The following is a 24,820-nucleotide window of genomic DNA, read 5'->3' as shown; positions in this document are numbered from 1 at the left end:
GTCTTCTCTTTGGAAAATGTAAACTCATGGCCTCAGAGCTGCAAGCCTGCTCCATGTCAGCCTATGAAGTGCTAGCACAGGAGTACTGGGAATTTTGTATTGCTTCAGGTAGGTGTTAACACTGACTTCTACTGGTGACTAAAAAAATCAATTTCCTTAGCTGCTTTAATGTTGCTATAACCCACACAGCTCTTGATACTTACCAAGTTCTATTTTCTCTTGGGGCGTTTCAGGAATACTGACTTGAGAGAGTTCAAAATGTTGTTTAAGCACTTTCCTCCACAACAGTGATCTTACTAAAAACTGCTTTTAATGTTTGGGTTGATCCAGTTGCTTAATCAGTTTATACTTCCTGCAAAGATCTGACATACTGGGGATTGTAAATGCATGGCTGTAATGAAAATGAATGCTTGCGTGGTGGCAGTCTTCAACAGATCTCATGGGTATGTGATTGGGAGCTCAGGGTTGTAATGAAATGCACAGAGTAGGGACCTTTCCAGTGGGTTATCACTGCAAAAGAACTGTGTTCTCTCTGTAAGAGTCACTTGAAGCCTTTACCTGAACTTCTGTAAGGAGAGTTTGGAGATGCACATGAAAAGTCTCTTAGCAGGCTCAGTGAAGTTACTCGAGTGCACATCAGACAATCCATCGTGTGTGCAGAGTTCTGGCAGTGGGTGGCACCATGGTAACAGCCTTGTTAGAGCTCCTGCAGCCTGAAATCGCTGCCGTGGTGCTGCTTGCCTTTGGTGCCTTGCACACGGTGTAGGTGGCTGTGACGGCTTCATCCCCTCGTTAATGGGGAATGGAGGATACGAGTGGGCACGAAGGAATTCAGAGTGCCTGTACCCTGTGACTACAGGGAGCAGTCTGTGAGCCGGGCACTTTTTATCTTCCGTTGTTTAAAAATAGAAATGAGAAGCCTGGAGGCAGTTGGTCTCCCAAGGGTTAGCAAAGCCGTGAATCTCGCAACTTCCACACAAAACCCATGGCTTCTTCCGCACAAAACTTCATAGCTCTTAAAACGGTTAATGTGCCCCAGAACGCGCCATTTCTGGTTTATTGCTGCACGAAGTCCCTGCAGGGTCCGTGTAGCTAAGCAGTCCTGCTGCCCCTTTCCTGGAGCCTTTTCCTCCTCTTGTTAGGAGGGAGTGACCCAGAGGTGGCGGAGGGGATGAGAAGCCCCGGCAGGCGGCGCTGTGCGGCCGTGACTGCGAGCGGAGCCGCGAGGGGGAGCCCCGGCTGCGGAGGGACCGGGGCCACGGGGGAGCCCCGCTGGGGCCGGGGACGAGGGACAGCCCCGCGGTGCCCAGTGAAACCGGGGGCACGGGGGAGCCCCGCTGGGGCCGGGCGGGCTCGGTAGCCGCGGGCGCTGCAGCATCACGCCGTCTCTTTCTGGGGGCACCACAGTCCGTGTGTAACACGGATCCCAGCGAGGCACAGAGCGCTCCTGGATGCGGGATGCACAGCCTTGTCTTCCCGCAAGGCAAAGCCTGAGTCTTCCTTCAAAAGCAGAGCTTTCCCAGTGAGCGGGGCCCGGGCGGTGGCTGCCCAGCCACGGAGGGGGCCCTTCCCTGTTTGTTACTTTACTTTTCTCTCCACTGCTGCTCAAATGTCTTCTGACGTCTAAGCAACATGCTGTATTACTCTTCTGTAAATAGCCATCTGCTGGATGTCAGTGGGTTTTAGGAAAACCCACTGGAGATGTTCCCTTTTCACAGTGTTTTCCCAGCTGCAGCGTGCATGTGCCCTGGGGAAGGTGCGGAGGAGAGGAGCCGTCCCTCAGTGCAGCGGGGCGGGCAGTGCAAACCTTCCCCTTCCTTGCTCTCTGCTGGGCTGAGACACGGCCCCAGTATGATCCTGGCCCTCTAGCAGGGGCTGCAATTAACCCCAAGTTCCATAACCTGGCTTCAAAGATCTCTCATCTCCGTCCCGTTCTACCCCCGATGCTCCTACAGGACAGGCTGTGCTCAGGGCAGCTGTGCTGGGCAGGCACACAGGGCTGGCCCCTGTGCTGCTGAGCCATCGTGTGTGACAGCGACAGGCTGTGCCCAGGGCAGGGACCCAGAGCTGGCCCCCTGTGCTGCTGAACCATCGTGTGTGACAGCGACAGGCTGTGCTCAGGGCAGGGACACAGAGCTGGCCCCCTGTGCCATCGTGTGTGACAGCGACAGGCTGTGCTCAGGGCAGGGACCCAGAGCTGGCCCCCTGTGCCATCGTGTGTGACGGTGACAGGCTGCGCTCAGGGCAGGGACCCAGAGCTGGCCCCCTGTGCCATCGTGTGTGACAGCGACAGGCTGCGCTCAGGGCAGGTCGCAGCAGGCACAGGCACCCTCTGTGCTGGAATGTCCCCATCTGGGAACATCTGGTTCTGAAATAGGGGTGTTTTCTTTGGATGTTCTTCCAGAGCAGGTTCTTCAACGTCTCTATGACTCAGTTCTGGAATGAGAACAAAAAGCAGAGAAAACCAAGCATGAATCAGCTGTTATTTGGATTCAGTTTTCTGTAAGGCCAGGTGACCAAAATCATTCCAGCTTCAAGAATCAATAAATTAACATCATGTTTAACTCACCTATCATCAGGTTCTTTAATCAAATACAAGGTGCTGCTGGATTTATTAGTTCAGAGGATTTTGCGCTTCATTCAGCATGATAGCAATCTACTTTTAAAAATACGATTAACCACAATTTGGTTTCTGGTAGATGCTGCTTGTGAAAACTTCAGGCAGCAGAAATAAGTTGTGATTCTCTTTGATAAATTCTGCTTATTTTTAGGGAATGTATCAAGTTCTGTTCACCTAAACATATCCAGTAGCAAACAGCTCTTTTCTCTGAACTTCTTCTCAGCTTGAAAGTTTTGTCTGTACTGTTTGCTTCTTCTTCCTGAGGCTGTTTAGGTGTTGTATAGTCCTTGTCCATCATATTCCTTCTTAAATAATACACAGCCTTTGAGAGCTGTTTTTAGCAGCTGTGTGTTGCTTTGCTGGGAGTAGAGCTTATTATGTTCTCCTGGATTTTGTGAAGGAGCTTATATATTTTTTTAAGGTATTTAAAATTGTCAGTTTAAGAGTCCCCTTTTATGAAACCAAGACTTCTAATTCCAAAGCTGACTTAAAAAAACCTTGCTATGTAAAGTAGTTTACAAAACTTCATTTTGTAAATGCAATGCCTCCTGGTTCCAAGAGTGTGCTGACCTCTCAAAGCATGTGTGAGGAAAAAAAAAACAAAATGAAAATGAGTGGGAACATTCCTGTGGAAAAATGTATTCCAACAGCACAGCACTTTTCTAGGAATGATTATTGCACTGGAAGTTATTCAAAACTTGCAAGTTGCAACTAGGTTCTGGATTTTGCTTTTTACCTTCTACCCAGTCTTGCTCCAGCCTTATTTTGTTCAGATAATAAGTTCTTAACAGCTTCTTTCAAGGATTAAAAACTTTCCCCTGAAGTGCTTTTTTTCTGTGCATAGCTTCCCATGCCTTAGTCTGAGTTTCTCTGGAAGCTAGGAAGGATCTGGAAATGCTTTGCCTTGAGATCTACTTGCTTTGAGGAAGCTCATCTTATTCTTCAGTTGTGTCTTGGCTCCCCCACATGGTGTGTGTGACCATGCTGTGATTCTTAAGAATTTTGCTACAGTGATTTGTTGCTTAACAGAAGATTATTATCAGGAAAAGCAGACAGGCAAGGGCCTTTTCTAGTGCTGGAACCCAGCCAATTCTGTCTGTTCTCCAGGTTTGTTTTTTTTTTCAGTTGGGATTAGCATCCTAGTTTTCTGATTAGTACAGAGTAAAACATCATTTGTCCTCCTAATATCTTCAACAACATGTTTGAAACAGAGGACAACACATAGGAACAACATGCATCACCTGTGGAACAGCTAATTCTTTAAGTATTCCACCCACTTTTGGAACCTGCAAAAGCTGGTGGGGATTTGTTATCCATGGAGGGTTTCAGTGCTTGTGTGACTGTCCAGGCTTAAGGCCCAAATGTTGTTCCAGGCACTGCATCCAGGAGTGCTACATTTTTATGTGATGGGGAATGCTGTCCAGTATATAGAGTTTCATTTTAACTCTGCCTGTGTGACTTCCCTACCTGAGTTCTATTTTTGGATGTGATTTTTGTGCCTGGAGGTTCACCCAGAAAAAGACTGGGGCCTCTTTTGTCCCTATCCCCAACATGCAGATCCTCAGAACTGCTGCCATAATATGCTGCCAAGCTGGGGTGGCACTGGTGGCTCATGGTTCTTCTGTTTGCTGCAGGTGAATTTTCTGGTGAACATCTGTTTCTAGGCAAGCAGCTAGAGACCTCTCCACCCCTAAGCTAAGATGCTCCTTGGCCTCCTTATCCTGAGGAGGCTGATGGGACCATTTCCAGAGCAATTTTGTCTCGTGTGAAACGCAGGCAGAGTGGGATGGCAGCTGAGGAGGAAGTGTTGGTGTTTCTATTTCCAACAGAAAGTACCTAAATGAGTGTGTGAGAGGCCAGGATTCAGATTTCTGATGCTCGAGGGGACTTGCAATCCCACTCAGAGCTGAGCTGTTCTGGAGGACTCCTGTAACTGCTCCTGAGCAGGGCTGCACAAGAGGCCTTGGCAGGGGATGGGCTGGTGGCTTGGTGAAGGAAGGCTGGTTAGCAGACAGCCCTCTGGATGGATAAAACCTTCCCTCCTTTGGGCTGTGGCTGGAGAACAGGAGTCTCTTTTCCTCTCTGTTCCTGTCCTGCTGATGTGTTCTGCTCTCAGGCTGCTCCCCCTGGCTCTGGTGCCTGCCTCCCTGGCTGTGCCTGCCTGGCTGTGCTGAAGGGGTTGGGCTGGCTGTGGTGGCAGGGGTTGCTGTTTGCTGTCCCTCCTGCTCAGGGCTGACTCACTTCCTGCCTTAGTAGCTCACTTGAAACCTTCCTGTTTTCTGACTTCTGACTGCAAAGTGAAGCTGTTTCTGAACCTTGTGAGAGAAATTGTACTGGGCTGCCTGGTGCTGCTTTGCATCATTTTCTTTTCCCTTGAGCTGGCTGGCAGGGGAATACTTTACCTGTTGAAATGCTGCATTCATCTCAGGGAGCACTGTCTGTCTCAAGGGCAGGATGCAGGAGACCCCAGGACTTGTCCCAGGGAGGGAGGCATGAGAGGAGACGGGGGCCAGGGTGCAGGTGTGGGAGCAGATCTCTGGGTGCACTGTGGTTTCTGTGGGGTCTGGCTGCATTGCACTTGCTCTCAGACTCTTGTTTTCACAGATGTAAAGCCAGTCACAGGAAAATAATTAAGGGAATGACAAACCTGAGTAGAACAACGCTGGCAGGTTTTAAGGCATGGGGACAAGCAATCTGGCTGTCATGGGGGACACAGAGCAAAGCTGCAGGGGCTGTGGGCTGTTCTGGCAACACCCGGCCCTCTGTGCCACTGGGGAGCAAAAATCTTCTCTTAGGATAAGAAATATGTGCATGTACATGCACTCGTGTACACAAACAGGCTCTAGGGGGAAGGTTAATGCCTCTGTAGGAATCTCTGCAGGCATTTCCTACTGGGAACATTTCCCAGTTTAGAAAAACATCTCATGGAGGGTGCTGCAGCTCTCCTGTCTTGGCATGTTCCTCCCTCTTTTGTGAGCTCTGGCTTCTGGAGGCTGCACAGGGGATCAGGAGCACCCAGAAGAGCCATTTCTGCCATTCCCTCTCCTCTCTGCTACCCAGGCATGCCTGACAGCTCTTCAATGCTTGCATAAGAGGTAGGAGCACGGTGTCCTAATTTATGTGCCTGTCACAGTGGGTGGTGAAATGGCTAATCAAATCCTACCTGGCTTGTGATATGACCACAGCCTTTGTAAATGTGCCAAGTGCTCCATGAAAGGTGCATGATTTATAAAGTATTTCCTCAGTTTCTCTGTCAGCTCAAGCTCTCTTCAATGTATTGGGTGTTAAAGCAATAAGACAGAAATCAGAGGGAGAGCTCATAAAATTTGTAAGTCAATTCAGCTTAAAGAAACCAGACAAGTAGATGCACAAAAGTAAAGAATAATATATGTATGTGTAAAAGGCTCTGTATAGCAAAAGACACACAGCACTAACCTCTCAGGAGAAACAAAGTGAAAGTTGCTTTTAAGAGTATTGAAGGAGAAATTCCAGTTTCTTCAAAAGTAATGAGGATTTTGCCATATTTTTCAATGAGACTAAGCTCCAGCTCCTGTTGGAATTCATAACTCATACTTCACTGCCAGTCACAAAGAAATACTCTAAGCAGGGATGAAAGATTTATGAAATCATGCATGAAATGACTGTATGTCTACTCTGCTTTCTGAAGGCTGTATTTTTGTGGAAGATATTTTATATACAGGACATGATTTATCTCTGATGCCTGCATGTTTTATTCTTCTGTAAAGATTTTAACTACCCTGGGAGAGATCCTCCCTTCTGGGAGGACCTTGTCCCTCGGTGAAAGAAGGAAGGCAGCTTCCTCTCTTGATAAGGAACACAGTGAGCAGCAGTAAAGAGAGCAGAGAAGCTGGAATTATCAGGTGCTCTGGCACCTGGGCTGTAATTTAGTGTCCTTCAAATGCACTGCATCACCATGCATGTGTTTCTGAGAGTGCTGCACTCAGGGCTGTAGTGTTACCTTGTTTGGTTTAACACAATATTGCCTCAAGAGATTCCAGCCACTCAATTAGGCTGAGATCTAGACTTCTTGTCAAAAAAGAAATTAATTTCAAAACTTTCCAGATGAGATGCTGAGATGATAATAAATGGTCCTGACTGATGTCAGCTGTCAGGAGCAGTGCACAACATACTGCCAGTCCCTTCCACTCTGTACTAACCTTCTTTTCCTTGCCCCCTGTTGGCCCCTGCATTTGCTTCACAGGTGAAGTGAAGAACCTGTCCTGTCATCCTTGCTCTCTAAAGGCCTCTGTAGATGTTTTGGCTTTACTGTTCACTTTCCTGCTTTTGCTTGGAGGATGTGCCAAGGGCTGAGGAAAGTGCTGCTCTCACCAAGGGGCTTGGGTTCTGTTCAGCTGCTCTGTGCTTGAGGTTATCCAGCTGTGACACATGCACACAGTGACACGCTCCTTTTGGGACACAGGAAACCTGAATTATCTTTATGTAAAGAACCTGCAAGGACATACTGCTCAGCAGGGAATGTATTCATTTACTTCAGTGTCTTTTACAAAGAAGTTTTTAAATCCAAGACTAGAGTGAGGAGGCATTTTGAAAGTTGTATGAGTGAGCACTGCAAACACAGATGAATCCCAGCCTGAGATTTCACTGTTCCTCTCTTCCTGTGCAATGACTCATTCAAATCCATTTAAACATCCTTATTGATAAGGATGATATTGGCTTCTCTGTGCACAATTGTGACCCTGGGCAGCATCTGAGGTATAAAAAAATACAATGGTATTTTTTTAGCCCATCAGATCTCTCATGCTGCTGAAAAGCAAAATCCCAGTTTCACATTCTTTTGGGATCTCTATATTTTGATGTGGATTTTAAAATGGTGAGTGGTTTTGTGTCTGAAACCTCTGCTCTAGTGGATTGTAACCTGTGTATTAGCCTGGTTGAAGATCTGTAAACCAGATCTTGGGGTGAAACAAAAGATATTTCTACCCTGAGTATGGACAGCCTGAACTTCTGTACTCACTCAGAGGACTGTGGTTATTAACAATAAATATCTTTCAAGTTTTCCTCAAAATACCCATCTGAACTGGAAAGTGTTGGAGGTGGTGGATGTTTACTCTTCCAGGGCTAAATCCACAGGGTTAAATGCTGTCAACCTGTTCTGAGTCTGTTAACGGGGTTTGGAAAAAATCTGTTTGATACTAGGCAAATAGGAGTCTATATGGAACAAAACAAGTCTTGTCACTGGCCAGCTTTTCCAGAAAAGCCCATGGGAGGGGCGGGCATTGAAGTTTTAAGCAACTTTTTTCTCTCAGAAACAATCTGCCTCATGTCAATGGTAAACAACGTTGGAATGGAGCAAGGAATCTGTACTGCTGCTTCTGCTATGTTTGTGGATAAATAAAAGTGTTAATTAGCCAGACAGCTCATTCCACTCCTTTTTAATAACCTGAACACATGCTCTGACCATCTTGGTGCAGATATGGAAATACAGATTTGTTTATGCTGGTATCAAACATCAACCACATTGTTTTGGATGCACAGACGTTAGGCTGCAAGTCTAATGTCTTCTCCTTTAGGGTCTCACTTTTTATTTAGACTTTAAAACTGTATTCAAATGAGGTTTTGACCGAAACTGAATCACTATGTACTTGAAAGCTAAAGAGCTTATCAGGCATCTGATAATGTTTTCAGGATTTCCCCAGATGAGACCGCGTAGTGTACAGACAGGAAGCCGAAGTATCGAGCGCCTGACCAGAGCTTCCTCCTGCTCAGGAGTGGGGGTTTCTCTGACTCCGGCCCTCAACTCTGCTGCATGCTCTGAGCCTTGAAACCCAAAGGATAAACAGCACCCAGGTGTCCCAGCTGAGCCCTGTGAGCACGGTGAATGGAGTGTGCCCCTCCTGCAAGGTCAGCAAAGCAGGTCTCCCCTCTGCTGGGCTGCGTTACCTTCCTGGCTCCTTATCAGCCCGGGAATCAGAGAGGGACTTTCCAGAGCTGCGCACATGTGAGCTGCAGAGATGGAATGAACCCATATGCAAATCAGTTTTGATTCCCTTCCCTTTATAAAGTTAAAATGTTTTTGAGAGAGAATCAGATCCTGCAGAGCATGGGAGTCCGAGGAGGTTACCTTGGGCTGGCAGTGCCTCTGTCCCTGCTCTCTGTCCGTCTGTCTGCCTTTCCATTGGAGACAACAAAGTGTAAAATAGAAAACGAGAAATGCAAACATGTGCTGATTGAAGAGGAGGAAGAAAAATGGAAGAGAAAAAGCTGAAGAGTGGGAAAAAGATAAAATAAAATGAATTTTGGGAATTCCACTGTGAGTAAGAGCCGAAAAAAATGTAAGCTGATTTATTACATGTTTGTCTTCTGCCTGAGTGCCAGTACACTTTGTACATGTGAAAGGTAATTTGCACATTAAAGATTGAATCAAAATGTCAACTTCTTCCTCAATTCCTCCAGTTTTGAACGAGGACAGTTCTGTTGGCTTTGATGGGTTTACATTCTGTAAATGCAACATAATGAATATCATGTCTTTGAAGTAATTTTGAGTTATATTTATGCTAAAGCAATGAGAAATTTTGAATGACTTTTAAATACTGTTGTGTCAGGGAATCTGCACATTTTCTAGTGGTTCTCTTCACCACGTAGGAATTTTTTCTCTTGTCCTTCTAATGCTGTTGTGACGTTATTCCAAATGCAGTGGCATTCAGAAATAAGGGGTTGTGGTATCATTATGTGCATTAATATTTTTCTGGAATTATGATTTCTATATATCAATTTTTTTCTTTTAACTTTCTATCTTAACCCACTTAATAACAACTCTTTAAACAGGGAGAGGATGTGAGTAAATTGATATATGTATTTTTTTCTTTTCATCAAATGCTACTGATTTAGAAACTAAAATGTTTGGTTGTAACAGAAGAGTTTGACTAACTGTCCTGGGTTTTCTTTCACATCAATTCTTTACTTTTTTGAAATGGTTTATTTTTATTTTTGTATGTGCCTCTGGCTTATCTAAAGCATCCAAATTTGCTTTGCAGCATGGAAGAAAGGGATGGAAAAATCTCTGCTCTTCTGTGGTGGAATTTCCAACAAATTCCCTGTGGGCGGGTGCAGGGAAGGGTTTCTGGAGTTTGCAGGATAAGGCAGCACCCCTCCCGTCACTAGAGTGATTAGACACAGGCAGTTGCTCTTTCATTTTTCTGATTACTTTGATTACTGAAAAATGCAGTTTTGACTGAGCTGAAATTATTTACAAAGCTCACCTGAGGGCAGAAAATAGTCTTGGGTAAATAATCAAAAAGTAAATTTATTTTAGAATTTTGAGAATTAAACTTTCATTTTTTTTTCCTAGAAAAACCCCTATTTGCATTTTTTAAATTTCTCACATGCATAAATAACAATGGCAAAAGAAGAAGAATTTTTTGTTTTAGGCCAAAATATATTATGTAATGTATCTGAAATGTGTGTATTTTATTTTTAGAAAATAATTTAAAAATTATTCCAGATCTAACCAAATAACTTTTTTCTTATGATTTCTTCCTTTTGGCTAGTGGATTAAAAATACTAATTGCCATAGCTTTGGTTGCATTTCATCTTCATCTAGGAGAATGTTGGAATTAATGTTTTTCTGTGGGAAATGGTGATGGAAATGTGAATTATTTTGATAAAATATTCTGGTCTTTTTAACATGTCTTTTTATTAGTCAAAATGAACACATTATCCATCTTTTCCCAAAAGAGAGGATGAACACCAGTTTTCATTATTGAAATAGATTTTATCATTGCTGGATCTATCCCCCAATTTCATGGGCAAAACCAGCTGCTCTCTCTTCTGCAGCTTTTCAAATACCTGGACTTGAGCTAAATGTGCTTTGGGGTCGGGACTTCAAAGTGTTGTTGGGTGAGCAGGGCCCGGAGTTCTCTGGGAGAGGGAGTTTGAGGATTGCCAGCAGGACAAGGGCCTGGGGTTCCAGGGGGGACTCCTTTGCAAGACAGAGGTTTCAAATATATCAGTGACTGCCTGGGATGGTCGTGGGGGATGCATCAAGGAGAAGCCTGAAAAAATTGATTCAAAGCTGTTTTTAAACCTTTAATATACACTGGGTATCCAGGTCCTTGTTGGCAGCTCCGGTGATCTTAAGTTGTTCATCGAATCATTAGTTGTAGACAACATACTTGCCTAAATATTCTGGATGTGATCATGTTGAATCTAAATAACACCTGAATTATTTTCTTTAAAATGAGATCTGATGAGTTCAGGGAGCAAGATGTAAAATTTTGAACAGGAGGTGAGTGTACCCCAGAGGAAATCACCAGGCGCCCACAGGTTGGCTGTAGGGGAACATTCCTCAGCCTTTGCTAATGGATGCAAACGAAACAAAAATCCTGGACCATTCCTCGTGCCCCAAAAGGAGCCAGCTGCACCTGCAGGCAGTCCCTGGAAGCTTCCAGAAACCAACTCCCAGTTTTCCATGTTCTAGACACAACGGGTCACGGCCTGGTTTGCGGTCTGGCAGCAGAGCTCGCAGCCCCTGGGCTGAGCCGTCCCATGGCAGTGGAGCGGGGCTGAGGTCCCTTAACAAGGGCACAGCTCGCTGCTCTCACACTGGCAGGTGCCTCTGAGCTGAGGGCAGCTCCGCTCTGCTCGAGCTCTTCCATTATTCTGATGTTAAACTCCTTTATTTCAGTGCATTATTGCAACCACGCAGGTATTGAAGGGTTGGTTTGCTCTTTAGAACACTTCATTTTCAATAACTACAGTACAGTTACAATATAAATGCAGCAACTTATTGTATTTTAAGTGTTTATATAAAAAACCTGTTTGAAGAAATCTCTGGCTTCTAATGGATTACTAGCTTTGCAGTTGTTTATTGCACTGTGCTTCTCCAAGTAAATTCCTTGCTAGGTGATGATGACATTACTTTTTTTAAATAATGGGAGGGTTACAAAAATGTGATTAATTGATGTTTGCCTGTTTGTTTTTTACCTGCTTACTCAGAGTGTAACCATTTTTCTATTAGTAGTATAGTCTAGTAGTTATGTAGTGATAAATTCTGTAAGGATCTGCATACTTTCAACAGAAGAAACATTGCCAGTACTCTTGAGTTATTAAAAATATGTAAATTGGGAAGGAATAAGAAATGGTCATCCACTCTTTCCTGTTTGTTGTTTTTTATATCTTCCTGTTTTGGGTGTTTAGATTATTTCTGAAACATACTGATTGACCAGTCATTTTGAGCTTGTGCTTTTCCACTCCATTTATCAGGAATTAGTTCAGCCGAGCAGTTCCCACCTGCTGGAGACAGCACATCTGTCACCTCCAGCACGCCCTGGTAATCAGATATCCTGACCAAGCAAAGAAGGGTCACTGGGTTTGGGACAGCTCTTTGAGGAGTTAGGACTTTTCCTTTGTCCTCAGTCAGCTGGTGTGACACTTCTTGTTCGTTTACAGTAAAATTTTACTGCTGAAATTAGAAAGAATAGGTAGAGGTTGGGCAGTTGCAAGGGCTTTTAGCATCTCAGTTCTCATTGCCCTTGTTAGCACACTGAAAATTGGCTTTCCAGTTCCTTACATCTGGGCACTGTCAGTACAGCTGTTACTGCAGTTGTGTCAATGTGCACAGTGTGTGCTTCAGACTGCCACATTCTTCTACATAGGTTTCATCCTGTCATCTCAAGGCACACATAAAAAAGCCAGAATATGGAGCCCACAAAAGTTTCTATTTTTCAATACATAAAGCTTGCTGAAATTGTCTCCAGGGCTGTGACTTATTGTGGCTGAGTATAAATGAAACTATTCTACACTGTAAGTAAATGGTATAGTGATTACTAAAAATAATACTAGTATTAGAAGTCTTTATTATTGCTTTCAGCTAGAACTTTTTAAAAATAGGAAATAAATAACTTTTCATTATGCACTTTTGATACTAGTGTTTTTACTAGGTGTAATGTATATAGATAGCTGATAGTGTAAATGTTGTTTTCTCTTAGTGATTTATGCCTAGTGGGTGTGTATTTTGCCAAGTATTCTTTCTTCAATTTAGTGAAAAAATGCAGAAAAAAATCAGTAAGTTCTAGGTAAAAAAATAACACTCATTTCATTAAAAAAATGAAAAGGAATATACAATCATTTTTATCTGCCATGAAGGAAAATGGTTTGTTGCACAAAATACTGAGTTGGAAAATCTGATTAAAATGGAAACAAGAGAATTGAACCTAAAGATAAGCAGAGTGAGATAATTCTACAGCAGAAGAAATTGAATGTTTGTTACTTGTGGAATAGGCATTGGCAATAGAAATGTAGCTATCTCTTAAAATTAAAAATGCAGCCAGAAAATAACTGGCAGTTCCAGAAAGCATTTTGGGAACAAATACACTTGTTTCTGGACAACCCAAAATAAGTGTTTGGGCTAATCTGATTCATCATGAGATGGGAATTTTTTTTTTTTTCATATAAGAATTATATGAAAATATAATTTTTTTTCTGTGGTATGGGAATAATGAAAGTGTAGTTGCAGGGCCAAAGGTGTTATGGGCTTGTTCTATTTTTCATCCTGAAGGGTTCAGGGGGAAGAATATCTACAGTTCCTCATCTGATCTGGGGAGAGCCTGGGAGCAGGGTGTGCCTGGCATCAGTGTCTGTTCTGATGGGAGCTGATGATGCTGGCAGAGCTCAAGGGCAGAGCTTAGGTGAGGCTTTTCTTTAAGCCTCTGAGCTGAAACCTCGGCCTTGGGTTTTTCGTGGGCGAACTTGATCTTTATAGAGCACAGAAATATCTGTGTGTGAGCACTCTGCCTGTAAACTTGCGTATGAGCTGTACTGAGAGGGATTTACAATATTAAAAATTAGGATATGGCAGTGTTTACCTTGTACTCAAGCACCAGAGTAAAGATTTTCTTTAATCCCTAATCTGTGGCAGAGCTGCTCTGCTGAGAAAGGGAATGATGGAAGGAGACCTGCTCAGTGCAGAAAGGGTGGGATGGTTTCTGGTGGGAGGTAACCCTTGTTTTTGGTGGGTGGGAGGTAACCCTTGTTTTTGGTGGGAGGGAGGTAACCCTTGTTTTTGGTGGGAGGTAACCCTTGTTTTTGGTGGGTGGGAGGTAACCCTTGTTTTTGGTGGGAGGTAACCCTTGTTTTTGGTGGGAGGGAGGTAACCCTTGTTTTTTGGTGGGAGGGAGGTAACTCTTGTTTTTGGTGGGAGGTAACCCTTGTTTTTGGTGGGAGGTAACCCTTGTTTTTGGTGGGAGGGAGGTAGCCCTTGTTTTTGGTGGGAGGTAACCCTTGTTTTTGGTGGGAGGTAGCCCTTGTTTTTGGTGGGAGGGAGGTAACCCTTGTTTTTTGGTGGGAGGTAACCCTTGTTTTTGGTGGGAGGGAGGTAGCCCTTGTTTTTGGTGGGAGGGAGGTAACCCTTGTTTTTTGGTGGGAGGGAGGTAACCCTTGTTTTTTGGTGGGAGGGAGGTAACCCTTGTTTTTGGTGTGATGTAGCCCTTGTTTTTGGTGGGAGGTAACCCCAGGTGAGAGCTCCCCCCAGCCCAGCACCCCAGGCAGCTCCTACAGACACAGGAATTGCTGTGAGAGCAGATGAGGCTGCCTGTCCTGGGCTGAGTGGGAAAAGGGTGAAGTCAGAGAAATAGGTAATTTTTAAACGGAGAGGACCAAGTGTTCGGGTTTTAGAGGCTGAGCTCTGGGTTCATGACACCAGCAGAGGTTTTCACACGTGAGGCTGCTCGAGGCAGACCTGCCCAGTGAGCAAACTCCCCTGCAGGACACTCTGGCTTTGCAGAGCGCAGCCCACGGTCTGCACTGAAATGTCACAGCCAGCACAGCTGAGCCTGAGAGCTTCTGCTGGGCTCGAGTGTTTGCCTGCCTCTGGTGCCACTGTGCTCCTTTCTGGCTGTGAGTTTTCCTCTTAAAAAAATAAAACACAAAAATTCCAGAATAACTTAATCTTCTATTTCACCCTCTTGTTTCAGCTACCCAGCTGTCAGTGTAGCTGTGAGACATGTATTTTTCTGCTAGCTGTGGGGAAAATGTATTTAATGAAATAAGGGTGAAAAAGATGCTTTATGTTCTTAATGAAATGGGACCATATTCATATTTTATTTCAAGTTCCCTATCTGTGTTAATTAATTACCACCCATGATGAGCTCATTTGGGTAGTGTCTGGATTTCATGTGAAGCTGCAGTAGAAAATTGACCGGTTAAAAAGCATTAAAATCTCACTCTTTGGTTATATGTTTGGACAAATGCAGATGTTTTACTAAAAATAAAGGTTTTAATCACAGCATAGAGAATAAAAGGAAGGAATGGTAAGGAAAATGGAGAGAATTTACACATTGTAGTGACTTGATGGCTTTAAGATCTTTATGTTCTTTTCCTGTTAAAACATATTTAATTAAGAAGAAAGCTCATGGAAGAACAGTCTTCAGGCTGTTAACATTATTCAATCACTCTAAAAAGGTTTGCCTTTTGGTGTAGCAGTAAAACTTTATAGGATGATTGTCTATTAAGTGTCAGTCCTGTAGGAATTGTTAAATCTGGGGTAATAAGATCTCCAAGCTGTGAGGTACTAAGGGACCTTGCTGGAATAGAACAAAATAGTGTTTTTCCAAGAAGTAAATTTATGGCCCATTGGAAAGACTCACCCCCTCACTGCTCTTGCAAAGGCAGAACAATATAATTTTATGGGCTGTCTTCTTGTTTGGAAATGCATGAATTTAATCCTGGAGTGAGTGGGTTCTCAGAGGGAGGGAGTTATTCCTGGAAGGACAGTGAAAGGACAGAGAATGTCACATATGAAGTTCATGAAGGGTCAAAGCAAAAACTGGCATCGTGTTTTTGAAGATGAGAGATAACTAATGCACTGCAATGATATTAAACTCTGCAGGCAAACTGAAAGAGAAAATGTCACATTTTGTCCTACTTAGTTAAAAAAAACTGTAAAGCCAACTTACCTGGAAAATGGCTGTGGAATTATGAGGATGTGCTCTTTTGCACCTTTCCTTAGGGGTTTCACTGAACCATCAGGTGTGCTGCTGGAGAGCTGGGCTGTTCTGTGCTCCCTGGGGACACCTGTGGGACAGATCCATGCCAGGGTTCTGGGAGGGAGGGGAGCAATCCTAGAGCATCTGTATCCACAGGCATCTGTATCTTAGAGCATGTTGCCCTGCCTCGGGGCTGTCTCTGTGCATTCCCATCTCCCTGGGCACAGGCAGCTCTGCAGGACCTCACCCGGGCAGGGGACAGGGACAACAGGCTTGGGGAGCACCCCAGAGCTCAGCTCTGCTGCTCTGGGCAGCTCAGAGCTGCTGCAGCTCTTTAACTGGGTCCCATGCAGGGGCGTTTCGTGTTTTCCCTTTCATTTCGTGCCACGATGGGTGCCAAAGCTGTGTGTACCCAGCTGGGGTGTGACCCCACTAGTGCCTCTATGGAAGTGCCATGCACTTTCCTGTCACAGACAGCTTTTCATTAAAATCCTTTCCTTAGGATTTTTCCTGCTGAAGCTGAGAAGTTTCAGCAACAAAGTGTGAACAATGGTTACCTGCTGCTGTGGAATGCAACAGGTGGATCCGTGATTGGTCTCCTGTGGGTGTTTGTATTTACTGACCGCTCACGGCAGAGCTGGGTCTCGTTCTCTGCTGGGACACAGACCTTTGTTATTCATTCTTTTCTATTCTTAGCTGAGCTAGCCTTCTGAGAACTTTCCTTCTATTTCTTTTTAGTGTAGTTATAATGTAATATATATATAATAAAATAATAAATCAAGCCTTCTGAACATGAGGTCAGCATTCTCGCCTCTCTCTTCATCCTGCAACCCTTGTGACCACCGTCACACTTTCCATAGCATGGGCACACTGTCCTAAGGGATGGACACTTCCACCCTTTCCTCTTCCTGACCTTTTCTCTGCTTTAAGATAAGATGTTTTATTGATGATCATGAGATGTTTTTCCTGCTTGGCATTGGAAGAGGGATTGCCACAGAAGGGCAACTCTGCTTGTGAAGGTCTTGCTTAATTAACTCAGCAGTGATCTTAGCAAGCAGTAATCCAGTGACAAATTAGAAATATCAGACAAGCAAAATTTATTGCTACAGTACCTTATTTTTAATTTGCAGATGAAGTTTTGTCCTATTTGAGGGCCTTAGCAAGATGTTGCTTTTGTTAATTTGATTTTTCTTTCCTGTCTCACAGAGTCAAGTGACAGATGGGTAGGACTGAGCTGGGCTGTGGGTACCACATGGCAGTTGCTGAGCAAATATGTTTGTTCAGAGGTTTCCCTCCCAGCAAGAGAAACAGTTAAAGAAGTATATTTTTAATTTCTGTTGTTTGGTTGACTGGTTCAGCAGTCTGAGAAGACAATTAGAGCTGTAAAACATGGGCACACCGCTGCCTTTCCTGCCAGCACTGCTGGGGCTGCATGTGAGCCTGATGTACTGGGAAAGCGGCATGGGGTGTTAGCAATGAAAAAAATACTTACTTATAACTTAATTAAATCAATGCTGAACCAAAATAATTCTATTTGAACCATTCTGTTCAGTAAATTTCCTAAAATTTAGTTTTTAAAGCTAAAAAGATTTAATCTGGAATCCCATTGACATCCAAATATTTTATTTCAGATCAAATATTCTTTTAATTGAAACCAAAGAGATTTTTTTCTGAGACCTCATCTCACTGTAACAAAAAGAAGTATCTTTACAATGTTCTGAATAAATCTTTTTTTTTTTTTTTTTTTTTAATAACTTACCCAACACTGTTTATATATAATCCTATATGCATCTAACATCTATTTTTCCTCAAAAATTCCCCATTTTGGGTATGTGGTTTAATGACATTTGTGCCTTCCCTTAGGTTTGTCAGAGGTGATGAGGTGTTTCCCTGTGGGAGATGTCACTTTGACCTCCAGCATGTTTGACAGTGTTTTTCTGTGGCCCAGAACGCCTTTGGGTGGGATTGTCACCCTGGGATGATTTAAAAAGTTGGGTCAGTACACAGCCACACAGCTGTTATGCTGAAGGCTCCCACTTTCCTTTTTGCCACACAGACTCTGATGACTCTGCAGGGCTGCACATGTGCCAGATTTCCTTCTTTTCAGCTTCTGGTTGGGTTATTTTGTTAACAAGATTGCTGAGTAACTCTGGAAGATTTTAACTCTGTGTTTATGTTGTTGTATTTAAAGAAAACAAAATAAAAAAAAAAGAAGGAAATTTATAACTCACCGCTTTGAAATCCCCAAAGGCTTCCAGAAAAGTGCAAAATGTTTTAGTGTTATATTCCTTGGCTGTACATTTGTTTTATTACTAGGAATTCTGCAACACGTTAGCGCACATTGTGCCTGTGTGTGTGGCCACTTCTGGTGTCAAAGGAATATATGAAATAGCTCATTTTTCACAATATATATCCTGGAGCCATTATTCTGCTTCTGCCCTACAGTCTGGGAACAGCTGATTTGGCTGCAGTGAAGTTTTCACTCTTGTTTTACAGCTCCTGGAAGAAGGCCAGGCACTGGAGAGAGCCAGCAGGAGAATGAGCTACTGGGACAGCCTGAAAATGAATGTCATTTATTCTCAGCTTTGAGAACTGAATTCCATGGGTTGTAATTGAATCTGCTGTCAGACCCATGGGGCTCAGTTCTTCAGCTTGGATATTTCTGTCTTCACATACACAGGAGATCAAAGAAGCACTTGATCATTCTCTGCCTCTTCTGGTGATAGCAGCAAGCAGGAGAGGAAGCACGAGGGATGTGAATCATTTCAGCAGGGAGGGGTCACTGCAAAGGCCTGGCTCTCTCAGGATAAATAGCTGTGCAGTGATTGAATCTCTTCTGAACTCATGGGCTCTGTGGTGCTACCCACTGTTTGATTAGCTTCATTCTTTCCCCTCACTGTTATCAAGGTTACAGCTGAGTCCCTGACATGGTGTTGATGATGGATGATGATGATGATGGGTGATGGTCCCCAGGCCCTGCTGAGAGGTGCATTCTCCTGTGGCCAGCTCTGGTGAGCTCCTTTAGGCTGTGGAACACCTGGACCTCCCTTGGGCTGAGCACTAAATTTGCCAACTGATAATCCAATATACCCTGCTCTCTTGGTACCACTGCTGTGCACTTATTGCCTCATTTGCTTTGTCTGTGCCAAATACCATTTTTGACAGAAGCTGTGACCATAAAGATTATTCATTTGCACCAGCCAACCAGCTCACTTATAGAAACACAGATTTCCTTTCCTGGGGTTGGTGATGTGCTCCCAAAGTGTTTGGTTTAGGGAGTTTCCAGTGTAATTAGTGATGGCAATGTAAGTGCTGTTTGAAGGCTTGGTAGCACAAACATCCCTCTGTGGGGGAATTAATTCAAGTCACAGGTTAATGTTTTTTCTTGGAGGACTTATGTTAAAATTTTTCATTTTTCATTCCAGGGATCAGGAAAAGTAATTGTCATCTTTAAGCATGTGAAGAGTTACAATTAGCAATGAGCTTTCCACCTCTTTCCTGCAATAATAACACCTAAATTACATTTTTCCAACTCAGTAAAGTGGATCATAACTGATCTTATCCCTGTGTTACAAAGCTCTTAAAAGCATAGAAATGCTAAAACCCCACAGGTGCAGGAAAAGCATGTTCAGCTAAGTAGCTTAAAACTGCTGTGTGCCTTTCATTCTGAATATGTATTTGCACACAAAAAAAATCAGATATTAATCACTGTTGCCTGTGGATACAGATGTACCTTCATACTGATGTACTTTTCATATAAATTTTTGTCCTAGGGGTTGAAGAGTTTCAATTGCAGCTGTGTGAGATGTATTGTGCTCACCAGTTTAGAGATTACAATTCCTGAAAGAGCGCCCTGGTTCCACAGCTCCTGCTGTGGGAATATCCATTAAACAGGATAGAGAAACCGAGCAAAGGATGATATTGAAATTTTTACTTTTTATTTTCCTCTATCATCCCTGTCAGAAAGAGGAAATGAAATTTGAGGTCAGAGTTGGCAAAATCTTCAAAAGAAGAGAGATCAGTGGAACAACTGACAGCATGCCTGATGCAGGCAGTGTGGTGGATGTTGGATGCTGCAAAGCTTCGTCCTCTTCCTTCACTGTGCAGCCCAGCCTCGGGGCAGTGATGCAGCACAGAAGGTGATGTGTGCATGGTGGTAATGATAGTATAAGGATAAAATGTTTCTAAAATCACGGGATATTCAGGGCAGTTGGAAAAGGTTGGGCCTGGTTGGCCCTGGGAAAATGTTAGTGTAGGCCCATGGAAAATGTTAGGCTTTACTGGATCATGAAAAACTGCCTTTGTATAATCATTTAATGACTATGATAAATGATATGATTGTTAAATGCAATGACTTTTGGAAATTGGATATGATTATTGTTTAATCGTAACAAGAATAATGAGAAACGATGTTTTGGGGGTTTGATGAAAATTACAAAAATCTATGCTTAGATTAAATCAATGTATAGAATAGAACAATATAAGTTTAATAATTAATAGGTAGGTATATAACAATAAGGTTATAAAAATGTGTTCATCCCGAACCCATGTTGGAGTCAGATTTGGGTCTGTACCCCTGACACCCAGAGTTCTTCAATAAAAGCACCTGCATAGAATCATTTTGTGATTATGTGTTTCTGAATGCTAGCAGTAACAAGGCCATGGATGAAACCAAGGAATACAGAACTCTTGGGAGTCCCATCTATGTGAAAAACAAAAATGTGGGGTGAGTAATGCTCTTTTTTTTTCCCCTCAAAAGCCTAGAGTAAGTAATGTACTAATAATGGCTCTGCTGATGTCTCAAACTGAGCGTAAGTATTTAAAGTGCAGAGGGGTGAAGGAGTCACTGTCCTGCAGGCAGGGAGCACGTGCAGGGCTGTTTTACTCTGGTGGTGGCTGGTGCTTGTGATCTACTCACGGGAGGGCCAGAGGGGTGTGTGTACCCCCAGGGTGAGGTTACTCACCCCCTACAAACCCCCAGGTCACCATGCCTTTGGCAAACTGCAAATGGGATCTCACTACCAGAAATTCCCAAGTGCATGGAGCTGGCTGTGCCTAGGTGAGAGTCAGGAAAGCTCTGTCCAGCTTTGGGCTCTCCATGAATGAGGACCTGTCATAGCCTGTGTGCAATGAAAAAATTAGATAGTATTTGTGTCCTGAGCAAGTATATGTTCTGATCAGAGCATTCATGTGGAAAATGGTGTGAAGGAAAAAGCTGTTCCCAGGGTTCATTATTCTTAAGCCTTTTTTCTCTCAGAGCTGCCTGGATGTTTCTGTGCTCTACAGTTGCTGCTCACCGAGAGAACAGAATAAAATGAATGGGTACAGAGCTATTTTGAAAGCAAATGCAAGGCTGCCTTTCAGCCCTGCAGTGACCAAACCACTCAGGGTTCCTTCCTTAGGCCAGGCTGTTGTGGCTCCCTTTCAGGCTTGCTTGCCCTTCCTGACAAAGCATCTTCTTGATGTATTTAAACCAGAGAAGTTTTCAGTCCCAGGCTGTCCTACTGACATTGCTGTGCCTTTCCAGCAGAACAGAAAGTATTTTTAGAGTGCAGTTTCAAACCAGTGCAACCTCTGTCTGTCCCATTCTGCTGCCTCACACAATTCCTGTTTATTCTGCCTCCCTGTAACTGGGGCAGCCTCAGGATGGCCCAGCCTGCCCATGGAGGAGTGCAGGGTCACAGAGCTGAAGGTAAAATGACTCAGTGCCTCCTGTCCCAGGGTTCTGTCAGAGGTACAGCGCGTCAGGGGACATTAATGGATTTAAATCTTTACTGAATCTACCAGCTCCATGCACATCCACCAGAAGTTGAAGCATCACAACTCTGATGACTGCAGCTCTTCTGGAGGATTTATCCAAATGTTTCAATCCAAAGTGAAATTCTGATTTTTCACTTTATTTTTCAGTACAGAAGCATTCAGGTAGCTTCACCTAATTTTTTCTGCTGATTTAGATTAAAACCTATTTTTTGGCACAAGTAAAGCTTTTCCTAAAAAGATATACTCTCTCTATGTCTCTTTTAAACTGACCTATGGCACCTTCTGATCTCACTCTCTTTATTTTTTGAAATAAATAAATAAATGGGCTGAATCCCCCTGGTACAGCTCTGGCAGACCAGCAGGGCACCCACATTTTGCAGATGAGCAAACTGAGAGACCAAACACTTTAAATGGAGAAGACCTGAGTTCTCTTGCATGCTTTTTGCTTTTGACTTGTGGTTTTCTGCTTACTATTCACAACAAACAAATGAGGACAGACACCTACATACTTCTTCTTCTTCTTCTTGTAGGAGCGTGCCCCAGTGCCACCACACTGCTTGTGTGGTTTGCTGCCTTCCCCTCCCTCGACTGATATTCTGTCCCCACTTCTTGGTCCTCTCTCAGGGCATATCTCTTTTAAGATTTTTTTTTGCTTTTCTCCCCTGCATGTTGTGTATTACCTCTCTCCCTCATTTTAAAAATTTTATTTCCTTTTTTTTTTTTAGCTCATCCTCCAAGATTCTCTTCTCCTTGCTTCAAGATGATGCTTGAATCTGGTGGAAAAAAAATCAAACCTCCTGTGCTGGAGGGCCTGATGAACTGCTTGAAAAGCAAAATGGGAGCAAACAGCAAAGCAGCACAGGGAGAGGAGCAGCGCAGAGAGAGGAGCTGCAGCAGCCCCTGGTCTGTAGGTGCTGCTGTGTTCCCTTTGCAGGTGAGGGCAGGAGGTGCCCTGTGGCTCTGAGCACTGCTCCCTTTGGCTGCCTCCCATCCTCTCCTGCAGCCTCTGCATTTCTGCCTTGCCCTGTGCAGGCTGCAGGGAGGGCTCTCAGGAGATCATTTCAGACTCCCCAGACAGTGCCTGTGCACTGCTCACTCCTCTGGAGATTCCTCTGCCCCTCCTGCTCTCTGGCTCTCAGGACAAGGTAGCTCTTGCAGACCATGGCTCATCTTTGTGGCTAACATCTCTTTTTCCTTCTAGGAAAATGCTGAGTTACGTTGGGTTCAGCAGTCCTGATGTCTGCACAGCTGAGAGAAATCACTTTGCTGTGAGTGTGAGTGTGGCTCTGCAGCTTTGACAAGCCTCACCTGCCCTGGGGAGGAAGGAGCAGCAGGGCTGGAGAGCTGTGGAGTCACAATGTGCTGACTAAGGTCAGGAGCTTGAAGGCACTCACAATCTGGTTTCCTGACAGCCCAGCCATACAGCAGGCTGTGCTTTTTAAATCTTCTGCTTCTTTCCTTGAAAAAAACCTCTACATCAGAAAAGTTAATGCCTAAAAATATACAGGAAGGCGTGACCCTCTGACAGGATACCTGCACAGCACAGACTTCTCTGTTCATTGGCATCCCTCCCTCACTCTGCTGGGCTAGCCTCTTTTCACCCTGGCAAAGAGAAATTTTTATAGCTTACATTATAAAAGATATTTACTAGGTTGTTTTTCTGGTAGCCATTATTTTTTCTCACTTTCTGATCACTTACTGCCAGTGTGGAGAGGGATGTTGGGCAAAGCCAGCTGAACAGTCTTGTGCCAGGATCTCACTGGGTGACTGAGATGTGTCTGCCTACCATGAAGTATCTAACTTCTAAAATTAAAATGAGGGACTCTTCCATCTTTTCTTAAAAATTTGTGTTCTGTGCTAAAGATAGTACTTAAACTGCCTCAGTACCTATGAATAATGAAATCATGGAATGGTGTGGTTTGGAAGGAATCTGAAAAATCATCCATTTCCAACCACCTGCCATGGGCAGGGCCACCTTCCACTGGACCAGGATGCTCCAAGCCCCATTCCACCTGGCCTTGAAAACTTCCTTGAGCACTTGGAATTAGTAAAAATATGTAATTTGTTAGGAGAATCTGCTATGATAGCTTTTTAACTTTCCTTTTTTAAACTTTCATTTAAAGTTTTATTCTAACTTTGTTCCCCTTTGTTTTTCTTTGTCTTTTACCCCAGAATAATTTTGGAGCAAACAAACAGTCATTGGGAAAGGAGGCTGTTTCATTTTAAGATGCTATGGAGGTACCTCTCAGAAACAGGTGGTAGATAAATGAAGCAATGTGCATAAAACCAGTAATCACTGAGATGGTTTCTTCAGAATCATAATAGTGTTATTAATAACAATCATTAATTTGTTGTTTAGAAAATCACCCAGACCCAGCCAAGCATTTCCCCCTTCCACAGACAGCAATTCAATTACTGTTTTGGTGGAGTTAAATCTCTTGATATTCTGCTGAGAAATTTTATTCTTTATTTATTTTTGTTTTATGGACACAGAGACATACTTGCCTGAGGGCAAAAAAAGACTTTATTTGAAGTTTTTTGTAGGACTTTTGCCACAGTTAACACTACAGGTTGAACGGAGGCTCTTGATCTTGTCCATAGATTAGGCCACCCCAAACAGGTGCCCACAGTGCAGAAATGTTTGTTTCCTGCTCACACTATTGCACAGAATGCTGCTCTGTTCAAGCCAGGGAGAGCTCCTACAGAAGAAGAAACAGCCTCCTGATGCCCAGCAAGCTCTCAGCACCATTGGATTGGGGACCACCTCAATCAGCCTCTCCTCAAAAACCTCCTGCCAGTGTTTTACAGCTTCCCTTGTTTTTCACATTTCCTCCTTTCTGTGTTTCCCTGTACAGCTCAGGCAAGGAAGGGCTTTTCCTGGGAACACAAGTCTGTGGCTCTTGGGGCATTTTTAACCCCACTGCTGCCAGACAAGCAGTTCACTCAGAAAGCCCTTCAGAGCAAGCAGAGGCTGCAGCACATCCCTTGTGCCAGGGGACTTGTACCAGGCTGGGGCTCAGCAGGGGAAATTTTTGTGTTTTCCAGCATGAAAACAAAGCTCTTCTCTTGACTGAGATCTCTGGCACTGCTGACAGCATTTCCCGGGGTCCTGTCAACAACAGAGTGGTATTTTCTCTAAAAGCCAGGACCCATAGTAAAAGTTTCTAAGCTGTGTTTATGAAAATCTTGGTCATTTGATTAGGAGCTTGAATTTGATCAGAATCCTTCCAGCTTCCCCACTTCATCTTCCTTTCCATAGGATACTGCAGCTGCTCTGACGAAAACCAGTTATTTAAAAATTTGCTTGTAGCTATGGCAACCTCCATGCACTGTATTTCAATGGAAAACCTAAAACAGCATCAGAAGTTTCTTAATAGGATATTTATGAAGATTTTAGTCTTTGTACATTTTAAAATTGAAATACACTATTTTTAAAAGGGAGGGGTTATCAAAATCTCATTAATTTTGGAAAATGCAT

The 24,820-nt window shown here is 43.7% G+C and overlaps 1 long non-coding RNA gene across 3 annotated transcripts; it reads left to right on the top strand.

The window, feature by feature from the left end:
• On the top strand, positions 1 to 24,820 carry LOC134424675 (uncharacterized). Of its 3 annotated transcripts, none has more exons than XR_010029467.1 (6): positions 1 to 108; positions 8,288 to 8,912; positions 18,079 to 19,721; positions 20,234 to 20,308; positions 22,068 to 22,276; positions 22,544 to 24,820. It is a non-coding gene; the product is annotated as an uncharacterized LOC134424675 (long non-coding RNA). The 3 variants fall into 3 exon arrangements; XR_010029468.1 differs by lacking the exon at positions 1 to 108 and adding an exon at positions 5,560 to 5,715; XR_010029469.1 differs by lacking the exons at positions 1 to 108; positions 8,288 to 8,912 and adding an exon at positions 5,560 to 5,715.

This window comes from Melospiza melodia, chromosome 14 (assembly GCF_035770615.1).
Source record: "Melospiza melodia melodia isolate bMelMel2 chromosome 14, bMelMel2.pri, whole genome shotgun sequence".
NCBI lineage: Eukaryota > Metazoa > Chordata > Aves > Passeriformes > Passerellidae > Melospiza > Melospiza melodia.
Note: the sequence above shows the minus strand (reverse complement) of the source record. Positions and strands in the feature narration are given on the sequence as shown.